This window comes from Oryx dammah, unplaced genomic scaffold (assembly GCF_014754425.2).
Source record: "Oryx dammah isolate SB20612 unplaced genomic scaffold, SCBI_Odam_1.1 HiC_scaffold_22, whole genome shotgun sequence".
In the NCBI taxonomy this organism is placed as follows: Eukaryota; Metazoa; Chordata; class Mammalia; order Artiodactyla; family Bovidae; genus Oryx; species Oryx dammah.
Window position 1 is genome coordinate 1157918 of NW_024070206.1, and position 5718 is coordinate 1163635.

The following is a 5718-nucleotide window of genomic DNA, read 5'->3' on the forward strand; positions in this document are numbered from 1 at the left end:
CCATCACGTTGTTCCTCCCAGGACCACTAGACAACTTAACATCGTTTGATACCCAAAACAAAAATCAATCATACCAAGGAATCATTATGTTTCTTAACTATCCCAATTTAAACATTCTTAACAAGAAACATTCTTGGCAATGCCAAAGAATGCTCAAACTACCGCACAATTGCACTCATCTCACATGCTAGTAAACTAATGCTCAAAATTCTCCAAGCCAGGCTTCAGCAATACGTGAACGGTGAACTCCCTGATGTTCAAGCTGGTTTTAGAAAAGGCAGAGGAACCAGAGATCAAATTGCCAACATCTGCTGGATCATGGAAAAAGCAAGAGTTCCAGAAAAACATCTATTTCTGCTTTATTGACTATGCCAAAGCCTTTGACTGTGTGGATCACAATAAACTGTGGAAAATTCTGAAAGACCTGGGAATACCAGACCACCTCACCTGCCTCTTGAGAAATCTGTATGCAGGTCAGAAAGCAGCAGTTAGAACTGGACATGGAACAAGAGACTGGTTCCAAATAGGAAAAGGAGTACGTCAAGGCTGTATATTGTCACCCTGCTTATTTAACTTCTATGCAGAGTACATCATGAGAAACGCTGGACTGGAAGAAGCACAAGCTGGAATCAAGATTGCCGGGAGAAATATCAATAACCTCAGATATGCAGATGACACCACCCTTATGGCAGAAAGTGAAGAGGAACTAAAAAGCCTCTTGATGAAAGTGAAAGAGGAGAGTGAAAATGTTGGCTGAAAGCTCAACATTCAGAAAACAAAGATCATGGCATCTGGTCCCATCACTTCATGGGAAATAGATGGGGAAACAGTGGAAACAGTGTCAGACTTTATTTTTGGGGGCTCCAAAATCACTTCAGATGGTGACTGCAGCCATGAAATTAAAAGATGCTTACTCCTTGGGAGAAAAGTTATGACCAACCTAGATAGTATATTCAAAAGCAGAGACATTACTTTGCCTACTAAGGTCCGTCTAGTCAAGGCTATGGTTTTTCCTGTGGTCACGTACGGATGTGAGAGTTGGACTGTGAAGAAGGCTGAGCGCCGAAGAATTGATGCTTTTGAACTGTGGTGTTGGAGAAGACTCTTGAGAGTCCCTTGGACTGCAAGGAGACCCAACCAGTCCATTCTGAAGGAGATCAGCCCTGGGATTTCTTTGGAAGGAATGATGCTAAAGCTGAAGCTCCAGTACTTTGGCCACCTCATGCGAAGAGTTGACTCATTGGAAAAGACCCTGATGCTGGGAGGGATTGGGGGCAGGAGGAGAAGGGGACGACAGAGGATGAGATGGCTGGATGGCATCACGGACTCGATGGACACAAGTCTGAGTGAACTCCGGGAGTTGGTGATGGACGGGGAGGCCTGTCGTGCTGCGATTCATGGGGTCACAAAGAGTCGGACACGACTGAGCGACTGAACTGAACTGAACAAGAAACATAAAAACTCCATATTTTTTAGGTTATAAAGTTGTTCACTTGAGTGACCAAAAAGTTTTTAACTTTCAGATCATAAGCAAGATCACGTGTGTGCTCTGTCATGTCTGACTCTGCGACTCTTGGACTGTAGCCTGCCAGGGATTTTCCATGGGATTTTCCAGGTAAGAACACTGGAGTGGGTTGCCATTCCCTTCTGGGGATCTTCCTGACCCAGGGATCAAACCTGCGTCTCCTATGTGTCCTGCACTGACAGGCGGATTCTCGACCACTGTGCCACCTGGGAAGCCCCATAAGCGAGGTACTGTACTCAGTTCCCTATGAGGCCCCCACCACCCCTCAAGCGAATCAGACTGGGGAGCAGCACTAGACAGCAATAACTACAAATAAGAAGACGACAGCCTATAACGTGACTTGTTTCATCCTATCAAAACATCACCCATAGGTTTGCAAAACGTGCACCACCCCCACACACAAAAGCTTAGTCAACTTAAGAAGCAGAGTAAGCATGACCTGATTGTGAAAGAATAATTAATAAGCACGACTATTCAGCATTCACTCATTGAAGCTCCGGTTCAAATCTACACTGGTCCATGCTTTCTACCTAAACGAAGAATTCCTTGTATCGTTTCCAAAACAGCTGTGCCATCCATACTGTGCACACAGACCGCGTGGCTGCAAGTGACAGAGTAGCCGGCGACCCACCAAGACCGAGAGGAGGAGTCACTGCCTGCTGCGCTCTGTCTTACAGTGATTAATCATAATGGCATTTTTCAGAGCACTATTTGAAATATTCTAAGGATAGGGAATTTTGACTGAGCACTTATGATACATGCAACGCTGACCAAAAAAAAAAAAAAAATGAAATGTGATACATAAGTCTTTGTGGAACCTGTAAGATTGACCTTCCCTCCTGGATTTTAAGTTAGAAATAATTCAAAGTAAATTTAAAACGAACAAACAAACAAAAATCACAGAATAAGTACCAAAACTGTAACAGAGAATATACAGGCTATTGGAAGGCAGAGGCAGCAAAGACTTCCAAAATTACCACAAGGACAACTCCAAACACCACCACCCAAGAGGTGATAGCATGAGTCAGCCGGGAACAAAACCACAGACCGTGAGCAGGAGGGAGGAGTGGGAGACGGCGTGCGAGTCCTGAGACCTACAGGCTCCGCCTGTCACTGCAAGCACACGTGCTATGAGGAAACACTGCTTTAGGAAGGTGGGCCTGGCAGTGGTATCAGCAGGTAAGAGGTGGGGAGGCTGAAAGGGAATCAGAGCTCAAGTCCTCAAAGAGAACGGTGTCAACGAGGACGGGAAAAGGGTCAATTCAGCTTATGAAGGAGAGAGGCTGAAGGTTACCAAGCAAATCAGAGTGACCAGAAATGTAATGGAACCACTGAGAAACCTGGATCAGTTTGGAAGATGTCTTTTTTTTTTTTTTAAAATAACAAATCAGTGATGCATTCTTTTCACACATATGAATGTAAAGGAATAGTTAACGTTTCAGGAAGACATACGATTTCTCACCTGCTCTCATTGCAAACCAGTTTCTTTCATCTGACCTTCAAGCTCCTATGCAGCCCAACCCCTGTTTTCTCTTAAAGCTTCTGTATTTCTGTTCATCCACTACAGTCAAACTGCGCTACCCACCCTCAGAACCACCCACAGATGAGCTGGCCTGTCTCTAGCGCGCTCACCAAGTGTCTCATGTACACTGTTGTGTTCATCTTCACAGCTGTTCTTTGCAATAAATGGTGAGGGGATCCCTATTCTATTCAGAGCAGTCTGAAACTTGGAAAGACCAAACAATTTGCCAAAGTGATCTCAAATTATTTCCTAATTCGAACATGCCTAATGAACTGAGACGTTTCGAAGGGCATTAAACCAAGTGTTCTCTGGAGCACAGGAAGAAGACAAGGAGAACGACGACTGAGCACCCAGCAACTGTCGCACCTGAAACATAAACGTCCGCCTAGGCACGTCCCCTCTGGAGTGACTGTTTACACAGCCTGGATGAAGCGACTTGTGGGACAAAGCACAAAGCACTCTCTGCGAGGAACAGGAGCCCTGTGACGACACAGTCCTCCAGGATGGAAGAGAGAGTTGATAAAAGTGAAGCCCAGTCTGCTTTGAGAGTAGTGCAGGCTGTATTTGCTTTTCTTAAAAAAAAAAAAAAAAAAAAATTAAGCTACTATTACTCAGGAAGATCAAAAACATTAAATAGGTTTAAAAACCAGCCAACATATAGCTCTTTAAAAAAGTATAACAAAGTTAAATTACTTATAGATTCCAGTTTGCACTCTGAAATAAATTTAAAAAAATATATAACTTAACAGAACTGCAAAATATCTCTGAAGAGTTAATTGCTCAGTCCTGTCAGACGCTTCACAACCCTATGGACTGGAGCCCGCCAGGCTCCTCTGTCCAGAGAATTCTCCAGGAAAGAAGACTGGAGTGGGGAGCCATTTCCTTCTCCAGGGCATCTTCCTAACCCAGGGTGGAACCCAAAGCTCGCAGAGCAGGAGGATTCTTTACCGTCTGAGCCCTTTACACTACCCTAACTAAATGTGAAAAAAATTTAAGGAGATTACGTTTGCAAGGGAGTTCATGGTAACCCAAATTCAAACTATGTGTTTTCTCCATTCCCATCCCAAAATCCAATATGGGGAAAATACATATTTTAATGATCTGTGACCCAGAGAAATGCTTCCTTTGGGCTTATCTGTAGCTTACCAGATCTTAACAACATAAGAACTAACAAAGCTGTCTGAAATGTATCTCACACACCAGCTTAATTAATTACCTTCTTGGAACACCAATCAATTTAGAAATATGGTAATAGAGAATATTTTCTATATTACTATAGTCTATAGTATTTTCTATACTATACCATATAGACTTTTCATTAAGGAAAAAAAAAAAACCTATTCCTGAAAACCATTTATGTAGCAATCTGAATGGCTGCATCTTAGTGGAAAAGAAAAGGCATGAATATCATTCTCAATGAATTTGTGCTCAAGACAATCTGAATCACTTTGTCTCCCTAATGCAAACACCATAACTTAATGCAAACATAATGCAAACTTAATGCAAACACCATAACCTAATGCAAACACCGTAACTTAGACATATGCTGCTGTTCCCATTTCACAGATAAGACAGAGGCTCAGCCATGAAATTAAAAGACACTTCCTCCTTGGAAGAAAAGCTGTGACCAACCCAGACAGCATATTAAAAAGCAGAGACATTACTTTGCCAACAAAGTCTAGTCAAAGTGATGGTTTTTCCAGTAGTCATGTATGGATGTGAGAGCTGGACCATAAAGAAAACTGAGCACCAAATAATTGATGCTTTTGAACTGTGTGGTCCTGGAGAAGACTCTTGAGAGTCCCTTGCACAGCAAGGAGATCAAACCAGTCCATCCTAAAGGAAATCAGTCCTGAATATTCACTGGAAGGACTGATGCTGAATCTCTAATACTTTGGCCACCTGATGTGAAGAACTGACTCACTGGAAAGGACCCTGATGCTGGGGAAGATTGAAGGCAGGAGAAGAAGGGGATGACAGATGATAAGATGGTTGGACGGCATCACCAAATTGATGGATGTGAGTTTGAGTGAACTCCAGGAGTTGGTGACGGACAGGGAGGCCTGATGTGCTGCGGTTCATGGGGTCGCAGAGTCGGACACGACTGAGCGACTGAACAGAACTGAACTAATGGTATATTAACTTAGAGTGTGAGTGAGATTTTCCCGAATTAGTCTTGCCTCAGAAAACCACCACTGAGAAAAATTAAGTAACTGGGGAGGATACCCAATAGCTGCCATTTGCTATGAAAATAATTACTGCTTAACTGTGATATTCTAAAAGCCTCTCTCAGAAGGCATTTATTAGCTGAACTGCTTTTATTCCTCAATGCGGCCGAAACAACCTAAAATTTCCTGTAAAAGTCATGACTCGCTCTACTCCCTACTCTCAGTTTGTAGATGCTACACTCACTTCTCTTCAGCACCTTCCAAAGAAAGTTTCACTTTCATTAATAATAGCTAACACTTATTGAAAATCATGTACTAGACATCATTCCACAAGTACTCATTCATTTAATCCTTGCAATCTAACATAAGTACTATTATTATCCCTCTGATAGGAGTGAAAAAAGTCTTCTCAGACAGTGCCCACTGCTCCAGGAACCCAAGTCACTGTAAAAGCTCCCAGCAGCGGACAACAAATTAAATAAAGGTTTTATTACTGTGAAGAG